General features: G+C 42.4%; 1 protein-coding gene and 3 non-coding genes across 4 annotated transcripts in view; 3 read left to right on the top strand and 1 right to left on the bottom strand.

Annotated features, from left to right (window-relative positions):
* The window catches only part of LOC126278325 (ras-responsive element-binding protein 1-like), a 380,719-nt gene that overhangs the window by 216,910 nt on the left and 138,571 nt on the right, over positions 1-25,238 (bottom strand). Inside the window, exon 2 of the mRNA XM_049978343.1 lies at positions 20,016-20,082. The gene's annotated coding sequence lies outside the window, so the exon portion shown is untranslated. The remainder of the gene's footprint in view (positions 1-20,015; positions 20,083-25,238) is intronic.
* On the top strand, positions 2,293-2,367 carry Trnas-cga (transfer RNA serine (anticodon CGA)). The gene has a single exon. It is a non-coding gene; the product is annotated as a tRNA-Ser (tRNA).
* Positions 2,593-2,667, top strand: Trnas-cga (transfer RNA serine (anticodon CGA)). Its single transcript has one exon. It is a non-coding gene; the product is annotated as a tRNA-Ser (tRNA).
* On the top strand, positions 2,893-2,967 carry Trnas-cga (transfer RNA serine (anticodon CGA)). The gene has a single exon. It is a non-coding gene; the product is annotated as a tRNA-Ser (tRNA).

The raw sequence follows: 25,238 nt of genomic DNA, 5'->3' as shown, positions 1-25,238 counted from the left end.
ACTGGAGTTTATCTATCATCTCCGTAACGCTTTCGCGATTACAGAATGATCCTGTAACGAAGCGCGCTGCTCTCCGTTGGATCTTCTCTATCTCTTCTACCAACCCTATCTGGTACGGATCCCACACTGCTGAGCAGTATTCAAGCAGTGGGCGAACAAGCGTACTGTAACCTAATTCCTTTGTTTTCGGGCTGCATTTCCTTAGGATTTTTCCAATGAATCTCAGTCAGGCATCTGCTTCACCGACGATCAACTTTATATGATCATTCCATTTTAAATCACTCGTAATGCCTACTCCGAGAAAATTTATGGAATTAATTGCTTCCAGTTGCTGACCTGCTATATGGTAGCTAAATGATAAAGGATCTTCCTATCTATGTATTCGCAGCATATTACACTTGTCTACATTGAGATTCAATTGCCACTCCCTGCACCATGCGTCAATTCGCTGCAGATCCTCCTGAATTTCAGTACAATTATCCATTGTTACGACCTCTCGATATACCACAGCATCATCCGCAAAAAGCCACACTGAACTTCCGATGTTATCCACAAGGTCACTTACGTATATTGTGAATAGCAACGCTCCTACGACACTCCCCAGCGCCACACCTGAAATCATTCTTACTTCGGAAGACTTCTCTCCATTGAGAATGACATGCTGCGTTCTGTTATCTAGGAACTCTTCAGTCCAATCACACAATTCGTCTGATAGTCCGTATGCTCTTACTTTGTTCATTAAACGACTGTGGGGAACTGTGTCAAACGCCTTGTGGAAGTCAAGAAACACGGCATCTACCTGGGAACCCGTGTCTATGGCCCTCTGAGTCTCGTGGACGAATAGCGCGAGTTGGGTTGCACACGATCGTCTTTTTCGAAACCCATGCTGATCCCTACAGAGTAGATTTCTAGTCTTCAAAATAGTCATTATACTCGAACATAATGCGTGTTCCAAAATTCTTAAGTCGGTCTTCCTTCTTGGTAGTCGCACCTGGTCGTCCGGAACCCCACCGTAAATTCTCGTGAGCACCGCTGCCGGCAATCATGTACAGTGGCTACATTCCTGCCAAGTCTTCCTGCAATATCGCTGAAGGAGGATCGAACTTCTCGTAGCCGTGATCCACGACCTCGTTCATACTCAGTGAGATGTTGACAATGGCATCTCTGTCGCCTTAAAGGCGTTGTTGGGCAACATCAATTCACCACGTCTAATATTAGAAAGTGGCAGGGGTAAAATACGGGGAACGAAAGGCTATTTACAATTTGTACAGAAACCAGATGGCAGTTATAAGAGTCGAGGGACATGAAAGGGAAGCAGTGGTTGCGAATGGATTGAGACAGTGTTGTAGCCTCTCCCCGATGCTACTCAATCTGTATATTGAGCAAGCAGTAAAGGAAACAAAAGAAAAATTCCGAGTAGGTATTAAAATCCATGGAGAAGAAATAAAAACTTTGAGGTTCGCCGATGACATTGTAACTCTCTCAGAGACAGCAAAGGACTTGGCAGAGCAGTTGAACGGAATGGACACTGTCTTGAAAGGAGGATATAAGATGAACACCAAACAAAATCAAAACGAAAATAATGGAATGTAGTCGAATTAAGTAGGGTGATGCTGAGGGAATTAGATTAGGAACTGAGGGAATTAGATTAGGAAATGAGACACTTAAACTACTAAAGGAGTTTTGCTATTTGGGGAGCAAGATAACTGATAATTGTCGAACTAGAGAGGATACAAAACGTAGACTGGCAATGGCAAGGAAAGCGTTTCTGAAGAAGAGAAATCTGTTAACATCGACTATAGAGTTGTCGTTGTTGTTGTTGTTGTCTTCAGTCCTGAGACTGGTTTGATGCAGCTCTGCATGCTGCTCTATCCTGTGCAAGCTTCTTCATCTCCCAGTACCTACTGCAACCTACATCCTTCTGAATCTGCTTAGTGTATTCATCTCTTGGTCTCCCTCTACGATTTTAACCCTCCACGTTGCCCTCCAATACTAAATTGGTGATCCCTTGATGCCTCAGAACATGTCAACCAACCGATCCCTTCTTCTGGTCAAGTTTTGCCACAAACTTCTCTTCTCACCAATCCTATTCAATATCAGCGCACACTCCGCTGCAGAGTGAAAATCTCATTCTGGAAACATCCCCCAGGCTGTGGCTAAGCCATGTCTCCGCAGTATCCTTTCTTTCAGGAGTGCTAGTTCTGCATGGTTCGCAGAAGAGCTTCTGTAAAGTTTGGAAGGTAGGAGACGGATACTGGCGGAATTAAAGCTGTGAGTACCGGACGTGAGTCGTGCTCTGGTAGCTCAGTTGGTAGAGCAATTGCCCGCGAAAGGCAAAGGTCCCGAGTTCGAGTCTCGGTCGGGCACACAGTTTTAATCTGCCAGGAAGTTTCATATCGGCGCACACTCCGCTGCAGAGTGAAAATCTCATTCTGGAAACATCCCCCAGGCTGTGGCTAAGCCATGTCTCCGCAGTATCCTTTCTTTCAGGAGTGCTAGTTCTGCATGGTTCGCAGAAGAGCTTCTGTAAAGTTTGGAAGGTAGGAGACGGATACTGGCGGAATTAAAGCTGTGAGTACCGGACGTGAGTCGTGCTTCGGTAGCTCAGTTGGTAGAGCAATTGCCCGCGAAAGGCAAAGGTCCCGAGTTCGAGTCTCGGTCGGGCACACAGTTTTAATCTGCCAGGAAGTTTCATATCAGCGCACACTCCGCTGCAGAGTGAAAATCTCATTCTGGAAACATCCCCCAGGCTGTGGCTAAGCCATGTCTCCGCAGTATCCTTTCTTTCAGGAGTGCTAGTTCTGCATGGTTCGCAGAAGAGCTTCTGTAAAGTTTGGAAGGTAGGAGACGGATACTGGCGGAATTAAAGCTGTGAGTACCGGACGTGAGTCGTGCTTCGGTAGCTCAGTTGGTAGAGCAATTGCCCGCGAAAGGCAAAGGTCCCGAGTTCGAGTCTCGGTCGGGCACACAGTTTTAATCTGCCAGGAAGTTTCATATCAGCGCACACTCCGCTGCAGAGTGAAAATCTCATTCTGGAAACTTCCTCATTAGTTATGTGATCTACCCATCTAATCTTCAGCATTCTTCTGTAGCACCACATTTCGAAAGCTTCTATTCTCTTCTTGTCCAAACTATTTATCGTCCATGTTTCACTTCCATACATGGCTACACTCCATACAAATACTTTCAGAAATGACTTCCTGACACTTAAATCTATGCTCGATGTTAACAAATTTCTCTTCTTCAGAAACGCTTTCCTTGCCATTGCCAGTCTACATTTGATATCCTCTCTACTTCGACCATCATCAGTTATTTTGCTCCCCAAATAGCAAAACTCCTTTACTACTTTAAGTGTCTCATTTCCTAATCTAATTCCCTCAGCATCACCTGACTTAATTTGACTACATTCCATTATTCTCGTTTTGCTTTTGTTGATTTCATCTTATATCCTCCTTTCAAGACACTCTCCATTCCGTTCAATTGCTCTTCCAAGTCCTTTGCTGTTTCTGACAGAATTACAATGTCATCGGCGAACCTCAAAGTTTTTATTTCTTCTCCATGGATTTTAATTCCTACTCCGATTTTTTCTTTTGTTTCCTTTACTGTTTGCTCAATATACAGAGTTAATAACATCGGGGATAGGCTGCAACCCTGTCTCACTCCGTTTCCAGCCACTGCTTCTCTTTGATACCCCTCGACTCTTATAACTGCCATCTCGTTACTGTACAAATTGTAAATAGCTTTCGCTCCCTGTATTTTACCCCAGCCACCATCAGAATTTGAAAGAGAGTATTCCAGTCAACATTGACAAAAGCTTTCTCTAAGTCTACAAATGCTAGAAACGTAGGTTTGCTCTTCGTTAATCTATCTTCTAAGATAAGTCGTAGAGTATTGCCTTACGTGTTCCCATATTTCTACGAAGTCCAAACTGATCTTCCCCGAGGTCGGCTTCTACCAGTTTTTCCATTCGTCTGTAAAGAATTCGCGTTAGTATTTTGCAGGCGTGACTTATTAAACTGATAGTTCGGTAATTTTCTCGTCCGTCGACACCTGCTTTCTTTGGGACTGGATTTATTACATTCTTCTTGAAGTCTGAGGGTATTTCGCCTGTCTCATACATTTTGCTCACCAGAAGGTAGAGTTTTGTCAGGGCTGGCTCTCCCAAGGCTATCAATATTTCTCATGGAATGTTGTCTACTCCCGAGGCCTTGTTTCGACTTGGGGTTTTCAGTGCTCTGTCAAACTCTTCGCGCAGTATCATGTCTCCCATTTTATTTCATCTACGTCATTTCCATAATGTTGTCCACCTTACTGCTTTCTTTTCTTTGCTTGGAACTAAGTTTGCATCTGAGCTCCTGATAATCATACAAGTGGTTCTGTTTTGTCCAAATGTCTCTTTAATTTTCCTGTAGGCAGTACCTATCTCACCCCTAATGATATAAGCCTCTACATCCTTACATTTGTCGTCTAGCCATCCCTGCTTAGCCATTTTGCAGTTCCTGTCGATCTTATTTTTGAGACGTTTGTATTCTTTTTTGCCTACTTCATTTACTGCTTTTTATATTTTCTCCTTTCATCAATTAAATTCAATGCATTTTCTGTTACCCAAGGATTTCTACTAGCCCTCGTCGTTTTACCTACTTGATCCTCTGCTGCCTTCACTATTTCATCTCTTAACGCTACCCATTCTTCTTCTACTGTATTTCTTTGCCCCGTATTCGGCAATCGTTCCCTAATGCTCTCTCTGAAACTCTCTACAACCTCTCATTGTTTCAGTTTATCCAGGTCCCATCTCCTTAAATCCCACGTTTTTGCAGTTCCTTCAGTTTTAATCTACAGTTCATAACCAATAGATTGTGGCCAGAGTCCACAGCTGCCCCTGGAAATGTCTTACAATTTAATCCTGGTTCCTAAATCTCTGTCTTATTATTATATGAAGGACTTGTACCACTATTGAAATAAGCCTTTCATATATCTGAAACCTTCCAGTGTTTCCAAGCCTCTCCCATGTACACAACTTCTTTTCATGATTCTTGAACCAAGTGTTAGCTATGATTAAGTTATGCTCTGTGCAAAATTCTACTAGGCGGCTTCCTCTTTCATTCTTTACCACCATTCCATGTTCACCTACTACTTTTCCTTCTCCTACTATCGAATTCCAGTCACCTATGACTATTAAATTTTCGTCTCCCTTCATTATCTGAATAATTTCTTTTATCTCATCATACATCGTACAAGTATGTACTTTTGCAAGTATATCCAGTGTTATACATATGGGCATCGTCTGCTAAAGGTGTTGCGTATACAGTTAGCAGTAAAAAAGTAGAAATTAAAACATTATGGCTGATGCGGCAGTTTTACTGCTTGAATAGCGAAGGCAGTAAGCGATGTAGGATTCTGTCAACTTGTGGGCAGGCCCACATGTTTCGACTACGCTGCAAAAGTTTCGCTGGGAAGCCCTTTGATGTCCTCTATACAGTCCCGATCTCTCCGCCTGCGATTTCCATATTTTCGGAGCTATGAAAAATGACATTCGTCGCCCTCGATTTTCTTCGGACGCCTGGGTGCAGTCATTCTTTCGTAGGCAACGGAAAACATTTTTTCCGTGAAGGCATTGACCATCTTTTCTCACAGAGGGATACATTTATTAACAGTTATGGTGATTAGTATTGAAATAATGAACAGTTAAGAAACTTTTTTCCATGTGTCTCGGTTTCGTTTGACTTCCTCTTAGAGATGCAACAAATGTTGGGTATCAGTCGTGATTTGAGATGAAGACGTTGCCACAGATGGGGAAATGGTGGCGACCCACGTCATACCACTCGGATGAGTGATGTCCCACGAAGATTAAATCTGACCGAATGACTGATAACCACGCTACATAAATCGAAAAAAAAAAAAGATTTCTGCTGAACTCCGTCATACATAGTGTCCTATTCTATATAGTTCCCTCATATTTGTCAGCATGTTGTTTTATTCTATCTCTGCTTTTTTCTCTTCCCCTTTTCGTTCTACAACACTTTTTGCAGCAATTTTTTCTTAGAATGGACCGACACAGTTTGGTTTCCTCTCTCTGATTTACTTCAGAATTCCTATTTCCTCAACGCTTACAAACACTTTATTAATCCTTACTCTATATAACCAGTTGATTTTCTCTATTCTTCTCCACAATTAGATTTTCAAAGCTTACAAAATATTTTTCATTATTCTTTTTTAACGTTCAAGTTTCTGAGCTGTAGTACCTGCACTCTAAATACAGCATTTTCCAGATATTATTCGTAGATCAGTTCCTGTTGCTTTAGTCAGTAGTCATATTTTTCCAAATGCGTCTCTTCCCTATTCTATCCCAATTTTCTGTTTCTCTGCGGCAGATCCCACCTGTATTAATCGAGCTTCTTTAGTGGAGCCACTGACTTTGCCTGTGTCTTTACACTAACTGGGATGCGTGTCCTTGCTACTTTCGTTACCGTACTTACTTCTTGAGTATGTTGATCCACAATGCAAATTTTGTTCCATTTTTTTTCTCACTGCTTCCAACATTTTCTGAAAACCTATGATTACAGCTCGATTGAATATTTAATAGCTTTCTGTCGTCCTATTTTTTTCCACCCATATTATACAGGGTGGTACTTTGATCGTGACAGGGCCAAATATCTCACGAAATAAGCGTGAAACGAACAAACTACAAAGACCGAAACTTGTCTAGCTTGAAGGGGGAAACCAGATGACACTATGGTTGACCCGCTAGATGGCGCTTCCATACGTCAAATGGATATCAACTGCGTTTTTTTTTAAAATAGGAACCCCCATTTTTATTACATATTTGTGTAGTACGTAAAGAAGTATGAATGTTTTAGTTGGACCACTTTTTTCGCTTTCTGATAGATAGCGCTGTAATAGTCACTAACATATGGCTCACCATTTTAGACGAACAGTTGGTAACAGGTAGGAGTTTTAAATTAAAATACAGAATGTAGGTACGTTTGAACACTTTATTTCGGTTGTTGCAATGTGATACATGTACCTTTGTGAACTTATCATTTCTAAGAACGCCTGCTGTTACAGGGTGATTACCTGTAAATACCACATTAATGCAATAAATGCTCAAAATGATGTCCGTCAACCTCATTGCATTTGGCAATACGTGTAACGACATTCCTCTCAACAGCGAGTAGTTCGCCTTCAGTAATGTTCGCACATGCATTGACAATGCGCTGACGCATATTGTCAGGCGTTGTCGGTGGATCACGATAGCAAATATTCTTCAACTTTCCCCACAGAAAGAAATCCGGGGACGTCATGTCCAGTGAACGTGCGGGCCATGGTATGGTGCTTCGACGACCAATCCACCTGTCATGAATTATGCTATTCAATACCGCTTCAACCGCACGCGAGCTATGTGCCGGACATCCATCATGTTGGAAGTACATCGTTATTCTGTCATGCACTGAAACATCTTGTAGTAACATCGCTAGAACATTACGTAGGAAATCAAAATACATTGCACCATTTAGATTGCCGTCGATAAAATGGGGGCCAATTATACTTCCTCCCATAATGCCGCACCATACATTAACCCGCCTAGGTCGCTGATGTTCCACTTGTCGCAGCCATCGTGGATTTTCCGTTGCCCAATAATGCACATTATGCCGGTTTACGTTACCGCTGTTGGTGAATGACGCTTCGTAACTACATAGAACGCGTGCAAAAAATCTGTCATCGCCCCGTAATTTCTCTTGTGCCCAGTGGCAGAACTGTACACGACGTTCAAAGTCGTCGCCATGCACTTCCTGGTGCATAGAAATATGGTACGCGTGCAATCGATGTTGATGTAGCATTCTCAACACCGACGTTTTTGAGATTCCCGATTCTCGTGCAATTTGTCTGCTACTGACGTGCGGATTAGGCACGACAGCAGCTAAAACACCTACTTGGGCATCATCATTTGATGCAGGTAGTTGTTGACGTTCACATGTGGGTGAACACTTCCTGTTTCCTTGACTAACGTAACTATCCGACGAACGGTCCGGACACTCGGATGATGTCGTCCAGGATACTGAGCAGCATATAGAGCACACGCCCGTTGGGCGTTTTGATCGCAACAGCCATACATCAACACGATATCGACGTTTTCCGCAATTGGTAAACGGTCTATTTTAACACGGGTAATGTATCACGAAGCAAATACAGTCAGCACTGGCGGGATGTTACGTGATACCACGTACTTATACGTTTGTGACTATTACAGTGCCATCTACCACAAAGGGAAAAAAGTGGTCCAACTAAAACATTCATATTTCTTTACGTACTACACGAATATGTAATAAAAATGGGGGTTCCTATTTAAAAAAAAAAAAAGACAGTTGATATCCGTTTGACCTACGGCAGCGCCATCTAGCCGGCCAACCATAGCGCCATCTGGTTTCCCCCTTCAAGTTAGACGAGTTTCGTTCTGTGTAGTTTTCCCGTTGATGCTTATTTTGTGAGATATTTGGCCTGGTCACTATCAATGGACCACCCTGTAAATGGCAACATTCGAAAGCCTCGGTAGCAAATCAAGATCAGCTTTAAATACATTAAAAGTCGGCTATTTTAACAGATTGACACTTCGCTAACTGATCACTCGGGGCAAGGCATTTAATTCTTCCCTTGCCTGATAAGGCAATCATTGTTTCATCGTAGAGTATGAAACTGATCCAAAGGGTTATTGGCCTTGGCACTTTGCTGTCACAGTCTACTCGAATTCTGCTGCGGCCGTCTTTGAACAGGCAGGCATCTCCCACGAGAACGGTGGGTCACCGCAGTCCATCTCTCGGTGCGACCTCTCTCGGGGAGTTGATGCGAGCGCAATTCCAAGCACCGACGGCGTCGGCGAAGTGCCCGCCGGTGGGAAACGAACATTCCTATGACGCGCCGCGCCGCCAGACACTCACATTACGCCCACGCAGCAGCAGCGCAATCAGAGAAGCCGCCGCCAGCCGGAGACAACGGCCTGCAGCCGCATCAAAACATCGATTACTGCAAGGTCGATAGTACCTGGGCGTCTTCCATGGGGCGGGAGGCACGTTCTGCCGCGCTGTCCTGCTTTCCTAGGCCTCGGGTTACCAGTGGTGCTAGGAGCGGCGGCCGGTCTACTGGTCGCGTCCGAATCGAAGGCACAGCGGAAGAGTGCAGTGGCGACGGCATCGCACAAAAAATTGGAAGAGCTCACCTTCCATAGCGACGAAAATGCTCTGAGCGACACACTTCTTCCAAAATTTGGAGTCGACAGAAGGATGAAGGGAATGTGTGAAACACCTAGCCCTATCGACTTCGAGAGCTTTATTGGCAGGTTGTATAGAAACGTGTAGCTGACTTTGTAACGAGTATTATCACCGTAAGAGGCCGTAAAGCAGCTAATCTGTCACGTTTTCCCCTGAAAACGCTCAGCATCCGTCAAAACTGAGGAGCGGTTGGACGCAGAATCACGTTCCGTGTGTGCACTAACAAGGGGAGTCCACAACGTTTGGAATGCTCATTTACTTCAAACTTCGTAGACTCGTAGCACTCCATTTGGACAACAAAATGTGTAAGCAGTAGCGCGTGCTTCTCAAGCGTGTTTGAGAAAAACGCAAGATAATTTCGTTCGTCAAATATATACTCGTGCGTGGCCGTTTTCACCAGGAAGCGGCGGTAGCTAAGTGGGTAGCGTTCAAGCCCCATAATCGCTGGATCGAGTCCCGTTCATCATATTCATTTATTTTTAACACAGTCATTTTCTTTACTATTTACATTACAATTGATATAATAGGAAAAATACGTGTAATCGGATGAACGTTTATTAAATTTACAGTGTTATTTGGCAGTCTACAAATTTTTACTGTCACAAATAATATAATATTCGTAACTATCGACTAGTAAACGACCAAACGCAAAAGTGATACAGAAAATGTATGAGAAATCCCTTATACCTGGAAGAAGTCCAAAACTGCTTGTTACCTCCAAGTTTTGACCTGCACAGACGGCTTTCGAAAGATGCACAATTAATCGTCGCTTTCAGCATTACGAGTACATTGGCAGGACGGTGTTTTTCGTAAAAACATGGAGAACGTAAAGTTAAACAGCATCAGCTGCATTGAATAAATGCTGTTTCCGCATAAGCAACGTCTTTTGAGGTTTTCCGTGGTAAAACAAACCTCTCTTTCATCCGATTATCTGGAAGCAAACCATGAATAACGCAGCATTTACTCAAATATCAAATGGTTCAAATGGCTCTGAGCACTATGGGACTTAACATCTGTGGTCATAATTCCCATAGAACTTAAAACTACTTAAATCTAACTAACCTAAGGACTTCACACACTTCCATGCCCGAGGACGGATTCGATTCTGCGATCGTAGCAGACGCACGGTCCGGACTGAAGCACATAGAACCGCTCGGCTACCGCGGCCGGCCCTCAAATATAGGCGCTGATAATTGATCATGCAGTATCGAGTGTATTTCAATAGCACCTTCACGAGAAGCAATTTCTCGTTCTTTTTCGATTAAATACGAACAATTTTGAAGACACGGATAAGTATACATTTTCAGTATCACTTTATGTGTGTGGTCGTTTACTAGACTATATTTATGAATATTATATTATTTGTGATGATAAAAATTTGTAGACTGCCAAATAAAAATGTAAATTTAATAAAAGTTGATCGGATCACACGTATTTTTCCCATTATATCAATTGTAATGTAAATAGTAAAGAAAATTGTGTTAGAAATAAAAAAAAGACTGACGAGCGATTAAGGGACTTCAACGTTACCCACTCAGCTGCTGCCGCTTCCTGGTAAAAACGGCCACGAACAGGTATATATTTGACGAACGAAATTATCTTGCGATTTTCTCAATATTGCTTGAGAAGTACGCGCCACTGCTTACACATTTTGTTGTCCTAATGCAGTACTACGAGTGTACGAAGTTTGCAGCAAATCTGCGTTCCAAACGTCGTGGCCTTCCCTTGTAAGAGATACTGTTCCTGTTATACCGGTGCACTGCGTTCACCACTGAGGTGTGGGGACGGGAGTCATCCTATTATTATTATTTCGATATATCAAAACGAGGATACAATGGAATTATGAATATCTTACAAAAGCTTAATTGCAATATTTACAAATCGTATTTTACGTAATATACTGCCAATTTAAAATGCAAGATCCCATGGTTTCAGCCTGTTCATATCATCATCGATGGCACTGTTTACATCTTCCTCCTCGTACACTATAGCTATGTGCCCGATGGTCTGCGGCACATTGTAACTATCGGAGAATGGATTTTCAGCTTTTCTCCAGTTGTAAGCCAGAATTTACACCTTTTATGATTTGTCCAAATTCTTCTTGCTAAAGAGAAACCAGACAGAGAGCTGCATGGATTGTTGATCAAACATAGGTGTTGGGGAAATGAAGAGATCCATTCTTCATGCCATGTCTCATAAGCGTCGAAATTTGATCTCTTGAGTTTCTCCGAAGCTTTCGTGATGAATTCCTGAATTTCAGTCTCTCTGGTTTCTGGGGTTTCAGCTCTGATGTAATGGCAAAGCGTTCATATATATTAGAGGACAATGGAGATGACCTTGTGGATACCTGAAGCACAGGTCGTTTTCACCTGGATGAATACCATAGTTATGTCATGAACTACTCATACAGCTATCTGGATGAGTAGTTCATGACATAATTATCAACTGTTCATGCACGCCATGCTAGGTGGGGCACTGAGCACTTCCATTCGAGAGGAGGGGTTCAGATTATCCCTAGTCCATCGAGTAAACAGATTTTTGGTTTATAACGCTTGTGGAAAAATGCTAGGATGGCTTCTTTCTAAAGAATTTCATTCCTCATCCTTCCCTAGCCTCGAGCCTTTCCATTTTTTACTCCTCTCTCTCTCTCTCTCTCTCTCTAGTGTTTGTTGAAGATTGGATTAAAGTACAGAGACGAACAAATAATCTACACAATGTACAGACCCCAAAGGGGTGTAAGAGATAAAGAAGTTCATTTTGAGACGGATGCAGGGCAGATCTACAACTTATCTTCACTAGTGCTAATTTTGTACGTCGAAGAAGCAACGATGGAAGAAAGAAGGGGAATAGATAGGCCAACCAGTGCTAAGATCCCTTTGGTCCGGATGTAAGGAAGACACTGGAGACGTGCCTAGCGGGGTGAACAGAAGGCCTATAACAGAAAATGTTTTGAAGATCAACAATGTAAAGAAAAAGATGAAGAAAATGTGTATTAAGAGGAATAACGAACAATGGAATTGGCATGATGAAGAAAATATGTAGTAGGGGGAGTAACGAACAATGGAATCGGCATGATGAAGAAAATGCGTAGTAAGAGTAACGAACAACGGAAATGGCATATATACGAGTATATACGCCATTTACGCTGTTGGTTATTCGTCTTCGTCTTTAAATTGTTGAACTTCAAAACATTTTCTGTTCTAGGCATACCGATCACCCCTCCAGGCACGTCTCCCTCACATCCTGACCAAAGGGATCTTAGCACTGGTTGGCCTATCTATTCCCCTTCTTTCTTCCATCGTTGCTTCCTCGACGTACAAATTTAGCACTAGTGAAGATAAGTTGTAGATCTGCCCTACACAATTCTCAAAACGAACTTCTCTTCAGTATCTCTTACACCCCTTGGGCTCTGTATCATAGTGTGGATTATTCGTCCGTCTCTGTACTTTAATCCAATCTTCTAGCGAACATGTAACTCCACCTTATACTGCTGAAAGTTTTCTTTACGTGCACAACTACTAGAAAGATAGTTTTCTTTTAATTCAGCCTGTTTTCTATTACTAAGCGCCAGGCCACAATAATTTCTTCCGTAGTAGGTTTTCACTTTCTGTAACCAAACAGTCCTTCCTCCAGTACGTCTTTAATATTTCTTTAAATTCCTCTGTGTATTATTCTGGCCAACAGTTTACAAGTACGATTTATCAGTATCAGACAGAGATTACAAACGCAACTTTGGTAAACAAGAGTGTAAAAAACATAGAGAATTTGACAAAAACTTGTTCACAGTGTAACACAAAGCAAGGTTGAAATGTGCTGCATGGCCATTTTGACATTCGCTATGTAGTTTTCTAACCATGTAGTGCTACTTTAAACTTCGTGGAAGAAATAAAATCACGTACGTTCATATGTTTGTACGTTTATACCAGGCGACATTGTCATCCACTTTGAACCAGGAAGCCTTTAGCCACTTAAGACTGCTTCAGTTCTCATTGAATTACTGTGCTTCATTATTTTACCCGCACTGCAGAATTAATTTTTAGATAAGTTCTTGTAGATGGTTCAGTTCCTTTTACAAAAACCTTGATAGAATTCTTTTGTCATTACACCTAAATTAATGTTTACATCTATTTAACTGACTTCGCTGAGTGTTTTTGCTGAAAATTGGAATTATCACACAAGAAAATACACTTTTGCATTTGTTTCACAACATTTGGTTTTATACATCCTTAGGTGCCATGTCAGTACCCGTTTTACTGTGGTACTGTTTCAAAAAAATATATCACATTTTCTAGTATATTTCGAGACAAGGAACCCACAACCACCAAAAACTTAATGGTAATTATAAGTACGTCAAGATTTTACAATATGCCAGGTGATCAAAAAGTCAGTATAAATTTGAAAACTGAATAAACCACGGAATAACGTACATAGAGAGGTACAGATTGACACACATCCTGGGAATGACATGGGGTTTTATTAGAACCGCAAAAATACAAAAGTTCAAAAAATGTCCGACAGATGGCGCTTCATCTGATCAGAATAGCAATAATTAGCATAACATCGTAAGACAAAGCAAAGATGATGTTCTTTACAGGAAATGCTCAATATGTCCACCATCATTCCTCAACAATAGCTGCAGTCGAGGAATAATGTTGTGAACAGCACTGTAAAGCATGTCCGGAGTTATGGTGAGGCATTGGCTTCGGATGTTGTCTTTCAGCATCTCTAGAGATGTCTGTCGATCACGATACACTTGCAACTTCAGGTAACCCCAAAGCAAATAATGGCACGGAGTGAGGTCTGGGGACCTGGGAGGCCAAGTATGACGAAAGTGGCGGCTGAGCACACGATCATCACCAAACACGCGCGCAAGAGATCTTTCACGCGTCTAGCAATACTTTTTTTTCGTTCTAATAAAACCCCATATCATTCCAAGCATGTGTGTCAATCTTTACCTCTCTATCTACGTTATGCCGTGGTTTATTAAGTTTTCAAATTTATACTGACTTTTTGATGACCCGGTACATCAAAGAAATTATGTGATGATATGAGACGCTGATGCTTTAATAGGTAGTATACTGAAGGTTAAATAAAGAGTTTCATGCTGCATAACATTGATAACAGGATAGCATTTACTGGCCGGCCGGTGTGGCCGTGCGGTTCTAGGCGCTTCATTCTGGAACCGCTTGGCCGCTACGGTCTCAGGTTCGAATCCTGCCTCGGGCATGGATGTGTGTGATGTCCTTAGGTTAGTTAGGTTTAAGTAGTTCTAAGTTCTAGGGGACTGATGACCACAGATGTTAAGTCCCATAGTGCTCAGAGCCATTTGAACCATTTTGAACCATAGCATTTACTGAACAACAGAGAGTCAACACTGTGTCATTAATTTTCACTAAACATAAGATTGGAAATTATGATTCTAATTGTGTAACTGAAAAAGTTCGCTAGTACCGAACGAACAGAGGTCCTAACTGGGAGGCGAAATTTCTCAGAATGCACATGTGGAGCACAGAACAGAACCGAAGGGTCTGACATGTCTTGCTGCAGAAGGACGATGGACATGAAGGGCACTGATTCAGATAAGAACACAATCGACGAGGAAAGAAAACACTGACTGGAATAAGGGTGGGGATGATGGTATACGTGTTAGTATACCATGCAATAACTGACATCCTGGTAAAGAGAGCTGCGAAGTCAAAGACTGTAGTGGAAGACAGATATTGGAATACATACAACAAATAACTGAGGACCTTCGGTGTCAGTGCTCAAATGGTTCAAATGGCTCTGAGCACTAAGGGACTTAACATCTATGGTCATCAGTCCCCTAGAACTTAGAACTACTTAAACCTAACTAACCTAAGGACATCACACAACGCCCAGTCATCACGAGGAAGAGAAAATGGTGTCAGTGCTACTCTGAGATGAAGAAGTTGGCACCGGAAAGTAAATCATGACTGATAGCATCAAACTAGGCGGCAGACTGATGACAAGAAATAAGATCAAAACTTTCCAGCAGGATCATCTCATATTTATATTTTGTTGCAGTCGAGCGACAGTCTGTTTCCGGTAAGCCACATGCAGAAGTTACCCACATGTTTTGTAACGCAGCCGACCGGTGTGACCGAGCGGTTCTAGGAGCTTCAGTCTGGAACCACGCGACTGCTACGGTCGCACGATCGAATCCTGCCTCGTGCATGTTTCATTTTTTTGTGGTATTCAAAAAAATTTAAAAATCTCTCTCCTACGGGCCTGATTTAGCTGCACTGATCAGGATAGTAAAAATACCGCGTATGATAAGGGAATTTTCATTCACAAAGCAGGCTTATCACATTCACACAGTTCAGTACTGTTCTATCCTGATTAAATTGAGCTTAACTTAAATTCCATATGGCAGTGACGCAATTTCGAAGTCTCGGTGCGACGAAAATTGTCAGTCGATCTCCTGAAAACATTTGTAATAATTATTAACTTACGGTGATCACATGGGGAAGACCGGAGATCTGCTGGTAAGACCGTGTTAGCCTATTTATTTGAAGTAACTGGATATCTTGAGCATACAAAACGACAGCTTCGTCCAGTGTAAATCAGACGTTCCCCACCGATCCCGTGCAACACAGCGTAGTAAGCAGACACTGTCAATAATAATCAGTTAAATAATACGCGAACACACTTACTTTAGTTTAGTACATGTATTAAATTCCTGCTCATCAAGGTGGCGACTAGCTCAACAATACATACATATACATCCTCCTTCTTTCACGACTAATCGGCAGCATTGCCTCATTCTTTTCATAAGAGAAAACAGATAGCAGAGAAGCTATTCCATGGAGTAAATGGACGCTCCAAGGAATAACAGAGTTTGAAACTATTTTGCATTGATAATCATCGTATATTAAAGTTTAGGAGTCGGTAAGATAAAAAGAGATATTTTGAGATATGTACTGAGTTATATAATTTATAAAATTTCTGAAAATATCGCGGAAAGACCGCTGCAGGAGACATTACACATGGATGTGTGTGATGTCCTTAGGTTAGTTAGGTTTAAGTAGTTCTAAGTTCTAGGGGACTGATGACCTTAGATGTTAAGTCCCATAGCGCTCAGAAGTTCCGCGCGGATTCATTTTTCCCCCAGAAGAGATAAGGCGGCAGGAGCTGCTCCCCATCCCCTTCTCGTTCTTGTTTTAGTGTTTTCGGGAAGCCCGCTCTGTTAGAGGAATGCAGCCGATAAAACTGTTTCGAAACTGACGGCTAAGAGCGGTGCCGAGGTCACGCGACCGTTTGTTCTCTAGCGGAGCACCGACCTAGGGACAGAAGCACTGGCGATGAGCTGCCTCTCCACATCTCCTACCACAAAAGGCACGGGGAAGTGCCGAACACCGGGCGAAGTTGACGCAGCCTCATCTGGTCATCAGTGCGGAAAAGGTTGCGCAGTTAGGGAGGAAGCTCGTCAAGACTTTCAGACAGCAACACGGAATGCTGGCGGAATCGACACCTGCTGAGTCAGCTGGTCGAAGATCGCAGGCGTTCATCCCATTCCGTGTTCCTCAGTTAGCCCTCCAACTTGTTTGGCTGCTTCGTCCCTTCCTGTCTCGTGCTTATATCTTATCTCTACGTGTCTCGCATCCGCGTACGTACTCAGCAAGCCACCGTACAGTGCATGGCGGAGGGTATATCCAACACCGACTCAAAGGAAGGCCTCGGCGCTCTTTGGTGACGTCACGTCAGACAGGTCTGTTGCAGGCAGAAGCGCCTGGGCGTGCTTATCACTATAAATTTCTTATTTTTGGACAAAATGTTTGGCATTGTTTTGGATTCTGAAGTTTTATTTAGATTTTCTTAGTATCGTAAAGCTACAAATGACGATCATAGTTCTGTATTACTGAATCCTGTCGAGACAAACGTAGATCAATATGAGAAATGTTTTGAGGCATTGCAAGCTTCGGAAATTTTACATTGAAATAACAATATTTACTTGATCCATTTTGTTATCGAAACTTACCCCAGCCCCCTTACAATGAACTCGTTTCTTTTATTTATTTATTTTTTTCCGTTTGACATCGTCGCTGGAAATGTGAACTAATTTACAGCCATTAGATTACAGTCGTTTCCAATGAAAGGAATTCTAAACAGGAAACAAAATAGCTTCATGCATCGAAAATACTGCTGAGCTTAAACTTTTTTAAACATGCACATTATAAATGATAAATATTGCCCTCTTGCAACTGAAAGGAGAAAGTTTATAAGATAAAAAAATTTATTTGATGAAACAAGTATCTCTCTTTTGCCTCTTCTTTGGTGCCCCCAACGTGTACAATCGCAAGATATTTCATTCACAATGCTCCTCACCCCATAGTCAACCAAGATACCTGAAGAAGAGCACCAATATGTTCACAGTTTCTTGTAAACGCAACCCAGTTCAAACGTAACTTCCTCAGATTTACAAATAAGGTAAAGAAGCACGAATTCTATTGCTGCTGCACCATGAAGTTGTTTTGTATGTCAGTCCTTAAAACAAGTGGCAATTTAAGTTCAGGTGTACACTATTTGTTAAGAAGTGTAGTGAATTGCACAATTAATTGATTGCAGAAATCTCTCAGAACAATGCGTGTTGGTCAACTACCGCCAATAGTTTCACATTTTCCTGTGTCAGAGAGGGAGACACCACCATTATGAGTATGCCTGCAACAGACCTGGCGTTCGCCGTGCCTAGCTGACGTGACGTCACGAACAAGCGCCGAGGCCTTCATTTGAGTCGGTGTTGGTATATCGCACCACTATTACCGATTTCATTCCATTTGATTGCTGAGCGAGAGAAAAATGAGTGTCTATAAAACTCTGCACGCGCCCTAATGTCTCTTGTGTACTCTGATGATTATATGTGAGATAACTGTGGTAGGAGCGCAATAGCTGCACTGTCTTTTCCGAATAAAGGTTATCTAAATTTAAGGGGGGATCACTGCTGTCAGTTGGAGCGGGAAATTAAGCGGAATCAGCGGCGACGAGCGAAAACGTGTACTGGACCGGGGTTCGAACCCCGGATCACCTGCTTACTAGACAGGTGCGGTAAACACTGTGCCATCGACACAGCATTATCGCAACCGCACGGACTATCTCCGTACGCCTCACAGCCGATCCACATTCTCATCGAAATGTACCGCTGCAGTAACCCCCTTTCAGTTTACCTATAGTGTTCCACAGCTGCAGGATCTGCTTGGTGTCTGCTCTTTCGAAAGAACAGACACCACGCTTTCAAATATCGAAATTTACCGAACAGTGCTTCGTAAGGACTAGGTCGGTTGTCTCGCAAGAATTCGCATTAAGATTGCACGAGCATTTCTGTTACACTTTCGTGTAGATTATACCGACTGTTGCTGTCGTAGCAGTGCGTCTCTGAATTCGTTTGATGTCTGACGTCGTTCCTATTTGATAAGAACTTCGAATACTGGAAGAGAACTACAGTTCCTTTACAGATTCTTTGCACTTTCAAACAACCCTTCCAATAATTCTTCTACGCGCCTCAGTAATACTAATTTTATGTGCTCATCCCATTTCATATCGCTTCGTAGTATTATATATAAGCATTTATGCGATGTTACGTGTTCAAAATGTTCACTACTTATCTTGTAATCAAATGTTATGGTCCAACTTTTTTTTCACATTTCCTTAAGATCGTCCAACGGCAATGCTGTCCCACAACAGCAATCGGACATAGCATACCAGACTGTACATTTGTGAATCGTTTACTGTTCCCAACAAACGCAAATCTTCTTTCACTTCCACTGTCCGAACGCGTATGAGTTTTTTTTTCTTTTTGGAGATAGTGCGTTTCAGTGATAAAAATAATACTACCCTCTTACTAAGAAGACGATTAATGGAATATATGAATACATCAACACATGGTTCGAGATGAATGGAGTATCACTTAATTTTGATAAGGCTCAGTGTTTACAATTCAGTACTTCTCATAGTCCTCCACAAGCTATATTTATAATCCGTTTAAATACTGAAATACAAAAAGCATTTAGTATTCAGTTTTTGGACCTACAGACAGAACACTACCTGGACTGGAATACCCACATTACCTTTGCATAACTCAACTTCTATCGATTAGAAAATGAAGAAACTTCTGTATTCTGTACGTTTCAGGTCACTAATCAACTGTAGAATCGTTTTCTGGTCAACCCAACGTACGGGTATTATGAACAAAACACTGTCTCGATCGCGTTTTTTTTTTAACTCTTATCTTCATTATTTTCATTTTTACTTTTAGATACTTACTCACGTATGCAGGCTCCTGAAAAGGCACAAATTTGAAGAAAGACGGCACTGCAACGCAGAATATTTCACAGATATTGTTTTGCAGCTTACGAAAGACAGACAGTTTAGATTTTTTAAAACTGGAATACAGGGATATTGTTTTCAGAACATAAGAGCGTATCTGGTACCACTTCTGGAACATCTTGTAAAGGAATCTTAAAAGGGAAAGAAAAAAACTATTGATTATAATCGACATTTAGTGATCAGGTGCGTAAATAATAAGAAAGATGAAGTGACTGATCAATATACTATTTTACCTATTTTTATTCTCGTGCGCTGCACAACGCCATTAGGTTTCAGATTAAAGTTTTTTTTGTGACTAACATAATTTAATCAAAAATTCAGTTCACATAACTTCTAATACAAGAGACAAGGACTCTAAGGACGAACAATAAACATTAACACGAAGTAACTTGTGTGTCACAATAAACTTACCTAACGAGGCGGAAGCGTACGTTATGCTTTGTGAAAAGTCGGTAGTGGCAAATAACCAGTAAAATGTCTGAAAAAGAAGACAAAGCGTATATTAGAAAAAGCATATGGTTGGCTACCTCGGTGCTACAAGGATGATTTGAACCACCCACTCACTCACTCACTCACTCACACTCACACACGCACACGCACACACACACACACACACACACACACACACACACACACACACACACACACGCGCGCGTTTAAATGTCTAGGGAACACAACAGATGTAGACGAGCTTTTTCGTAAGTGTGCAGAGGGACTTGTGTTTAACAGCTTTTGGTTGTTTTCGGAAGTCTATAGGGCAAAGTAAGTTTTCGCAGCAGCCATATTTAGAATGAAATATGGGGAGGCCTTATACAATAATACCATGATATTTAGACAATTATATCCTATTCCTTCAACGAAAACGATATTTCCTCGATGTGTAGCGATTAATATCCCTAAGATTTCGCTACAAGTTCGCTTCATTAGCTTAGTAGGTAACCAAAAATTGGATAATCGACTGAACTGATAACACGGAAGAACTTTCCGGCAAACATACATTATTTGTCAGCATTGTAGCATCTTCCATCTTGCTGTCAGACCTGTCTGATAAGGAAGCAGAACTTATTATCTGGCAAGCAATACCGTTCATTAACGTACAATTTCGTAGAATTTTTACGAGGAAAAATCTTGCTTGTGCTGGACTAACAGTATCCAACTATTTCTCCTGAAAGCTCACAAAATATTTACGTCAGTCATCCCTGCACATTAACTCTCTTACTGGACTGATGGTTTGATAACACGGTCTCAATCAAAAACTGTTATATTCTCTCAGCGAACAGCAGATGTAAAAAACTGAAAAATTTGAATAATAAGCCAGAGGTTTTAAAACGTAAGTCTAAATGCTTCCTCGTGATACACGCCTTCTATTCGGTACAAGCATTCTCAGAGTAGTTTAGAAGCCTTGTACTGTGGTATCTATTGCAATATATAGTGTAAATTGTAAACAATTCACTTTTACGATACTCTGGCAAAGATGAATAAGCGCACTGCTTGAGCAGTGAATAAGATCCTTGACTCTGTCTTTAGTTTCACCTGTGGTTTACTTGCCAGTCACTGAGTTGTGCAGCGCCGGGCCATTCTTATTTGAGGCGTAGTAGCGAGCAGCTGAGTTTTTCAGAGGATGATATCTGCTGTTTGTGAATATGGAAGAAATTGTTTGGGATACTTAATTATGCAGACGAAAACTAATTTATAATACTCTCTCGTTCTTAAACCACATGCTATTGAAACTTCTGGAACAAAGCACTTCGTAAAAGCCTAGGTGCTTGTCACCCGCAGATGTTCGATGAACGTAATCGGCACTGGAAATTAGAACATTTCGTAACAGCAGCTGAGGTGGGTTCTGGTGGGTTCTACATGCATACATGCACATGCCTTAAGGGAAGGGGGGGGGGGGGGGGGGGATAGGAGATCGAGAGGAAAGCTTCTCTGTGTACGACGAAAAAATTAGATGTAATTGAAGGATGAAAAAAGTATAATAAAGAACGATGGTTTCTTGCCGAAATATTGGTGCCCGAATCTGGAAGCTGTTCGTTATGAAAACGAGGTTGGCGGTGATGACTGCGATGCAGGTGGTCGTAACGACGAATTTTAATTGAGTGAGGGGAAGGGAATCTCCCTGCGACAGCATTTGCTGTCTTGTGACTGCGACGGAGTTCGTTAAGGTGAGACCTACCTGCGGCGAATCCGTCCCTTCCCGAGTCGCTGGTCAAAGGAGCCAAGGCCTCAAAAGAGCGCGGCGTCCATCCGTAGGGCAAGGATATTTATGACCGCGAAAAGACGTCTGCGCGCATCGCTGCACGGCCGCTTTCAATGCACCTTCCCCAGTGCGAGCGCGCGTGCGCCAAGGGTCGGCGGTCATCTCTTGGAACAGGTAGGACGGGCGCGCATCCTCTCCGTAACCGGACCCAGCGACTGGACACCGGACTGCCGCGGCTGCAGATGGAGTGCTTATGGGACTAGCGTGTGCGACCCCGCGACTGGGCTGCGCCCTTGACCCCCGCCTCGGACATCCCGTGAGGACTTAGTACGGCCGCCGGTCAGCAATTACTCGGCCAGTCTGGGACACGTGCCGGCAGTAGCCAGCCGGCCGAGCCTGAACCTCCTGGAGTCAGATGGACTGGTCAGTCGAGATCAGCCGCTCTGCCTCTATCCGGCCTCCACGTGTGACCTCTGTTCCTGTGGTCAAACGCTGATGGACGTGTGGTCGCTAACTGGGGGAAGACTTTTGTTGGCTACGTGGTAAGCGCGCGTGATATCCTCGGTGCCACGAACAGAGCAAACCGGATTCATTCGGTGTTGCTGGACTCCCGATGTACATCTCATTCAGTACCACATCGTCTCCATGTATGTTGTTGCTGTGGTCTTCAATCCAGACACTGGTTTGATGCAGCTCTACATGCTACTCTATCCTGTGCAAGCTTCTTCATCTCCGAATACCTACTGCAACCTACATCCTTCTGAATCTGTTTAGTGTAGTCATCTCTTGGTCTCCCTCTACGATTTTTACCCTCCACGCTCCCCTCCAGTACTAAACTGGTGATCCCTTGATGCCTCAGAATATGCCCTACCAACCTACCCTTCTTCTGGTCAAGTTGTGCCACAAATTTCTCCCCAATTCTATTCAATACCTCCTCAGTAGTTATATGATCTACCCATCTAATCTTCATCATTCTTCTGTAGCAACACGTTCCAAAACCTTCTATCCTCTTCTTGTCTAAACTATTTATCGTCCAAGTTTCACATCCATACATGGCTACACTCCATACAAATACTTTCAGAAATGACTTCCTGACCCTTAAATCTAGACTCGATGTTAACAAATTTCTCTTCTTCAGAAACGCTTTCCTTGCCATTGCCAGTCTACATTTTATATCCTCTCTACTTCGACCATCGTCAGTTATTTTGCTCCCCAAATAGCAAAACTCCTTTACTACTTTAAGTGTCTCATTTCCTAATCTAATTCCCTCAGCATCGCCCGACTTCATTCGACTACATTCCATTATCCTCGTTTTGCTCTTGTTGATGTTCATCCTATATCCTCCTTTCAAGACCCTGTCCATTCCGTTCAGCTGGTTCTTCCAAGTCCTTTGCTGTCTCTGACTGAACTACAATGTCATCGGCGAACCTCAAAGTTTTTATTTCTTCTCCATGGATTTTAATACCTACTCCGAATTTTTCTTTTGTTTCCTTCATTGATTGCTAATTATACAGATTGAATAACATCGGGGAGAGGCTACAACCCTGTCTCACTCCCTTCCCAACCACTGTTTCCCTTTCATGCCCCTCGACTCTTATAACTGCTATCTGGTTTCTGTACACCCCTGCCACCTTCAGAATTTGAAAGAGAGTATCCAGTCAACATTGTCAAAAGCTTTCTCTAAGTCTACAAATGCTAGAAACGTAGGTTTGCGTTCCTTAATCTATTTTCTAAGATAAGTCGTAGGGTCCCGTGTTTCAACATTTCTACGGAATCCAAACTGATCTTCCCCAGGGTCGACTTCTACCAGTTTTTCCAATCGGCTGTAAGAATTCATGTTAGTACTTTGCAGCCGTGACTTATTAAACTGATGGTTCGGTAATTTTCACACCTGTCAACAACTGCTTTCTTTGGGATTGGAATTATTATATTCTTGAAGTCTGAGGGTATTTCGCCTGTCTCATACATCTTGCCCACCAGATGGTAGAGTTTTGTCAGGGCTGGTTCTCCCAAGGCAATCAGTAGTTCTAATGGAGTGTACTTAAATAGGTTTGTAACTGGACTCAAAATTTATCTACAAGCAGGAAGCAGCAAGGCCTCCTCGAAGGAGTGTCGTCTACAGTCGGTGAAGTAATATCTGGGGTGCCCCAGCGGTCTGTAAGAATCGGACACTACTGCTGTCCATCAACATTAATAACTTACCAGATAGAAAATGATTTTTGATAACTTTCATCCGATTTCACAGGACTATGTCTTCTACTTGAGTGAAGACGGGCTCTTGGGATAATTTTTATTTAGCCATACGATCACAAAGTTTTTATTTTGAAATGGACAACCTGATTTTCCAAACACATAGAAAGCGGAACAAAGCTCAGCGTTCTGGCCTAGTCGAGACCAACCGACCGCCCTGTTGTCATCTACGAGTGGAGTCTTTCGGATAAGGTACGGAGGGGCATGCGAGATCAGCATACACTTCTTCCGGTCGTTACTGGCTTTCTTGACCTTGGAGCCGCTATTTCAATCAAGTAGTTCCTTAAATAATATTCCCCAATAAGGAAAATCTGTGGCAGTAACGGGAATCGAACGCGAGTCCTATGAGTAGCAGGCAGACACGCTGACAACTGGGCTACAACGGCGGTCACAGAGCTATGGAAGCGAACATGCTCAAAGGAGCTTGAGATAGTTCGTGCAATTACGTGTGCCATTACAGTTTTAATTTTACTTTAACAAATGATGAGTTGGCCCTATAACAGAAGAACGACAAATATCTTACTTTTCTATCGTTAAGGCAATTCATTGCTCAGAAATTTTCTTACATCTATGTGCCAGTGAAGTGGCCCACGGAGTTGTTGAAATTTTCGGATTTTTCTCGCATTTGTGTTATAGAAAGCAGATTTCCAACTCATATATCATTTCTGCTGATTGTATGAAGCTCCACTAAGTTATTCTATTGACATGTATTCTCGTTGAACTGGATCGTTTCATAATACATCTCTGGTCTGATGGGCACTGGCCTGGTTACGATTTATCTGACAATAATTTAAAACTGTGCCTTCACATATAATATACCATCACTATAGTTCCTCCAGGTTACGAATTGCCTGTCAGTCATTACCTTTTATGGAGTGTCGTAAGGACATAAACATGCGATAATCATCCAGAATGAGATTTTCACTCTGCAGCGGAGTGTGCGCTGATAAGAAACTTCCCGGCAGATTAAAACTGTGTGCCGGACCGAGACTCGAACTCAGGATTTTTGCCTTTGGCGAGCAAGTGCTCTACCAACTGAGCCACCAAGTGCGACTCACGTCCCCTTCTCACAGCTTTAAATCCGCCAGTACCTCGTCTCCTACCTTCCAAACTTTACAGAACATCTCCTGCGAACCTTGCAGAACTAGCACTCCTGGAAGAAAGGATATTGCGGAGACATCGCT

The sequence above is a fragment of the Schistocerca gregaria genome, chromosome 6, assembly GCF_023897955.1.
Source record: "Schistocerca gregaria isolate iqSchGreg1 chromosome 6, iqSchGreg1.2, whole genome shotgun sequence".
Classification (NCBI taxonomy): Eukaryota; Metazoa; Arthropoda; class Insecta; order Orthoptera; family Acrididae; genus Schistocerca; species Schistocerca gregaria.
This window is presented reverse-complemented; position numbering and strand designations above follow the sequence as displayed.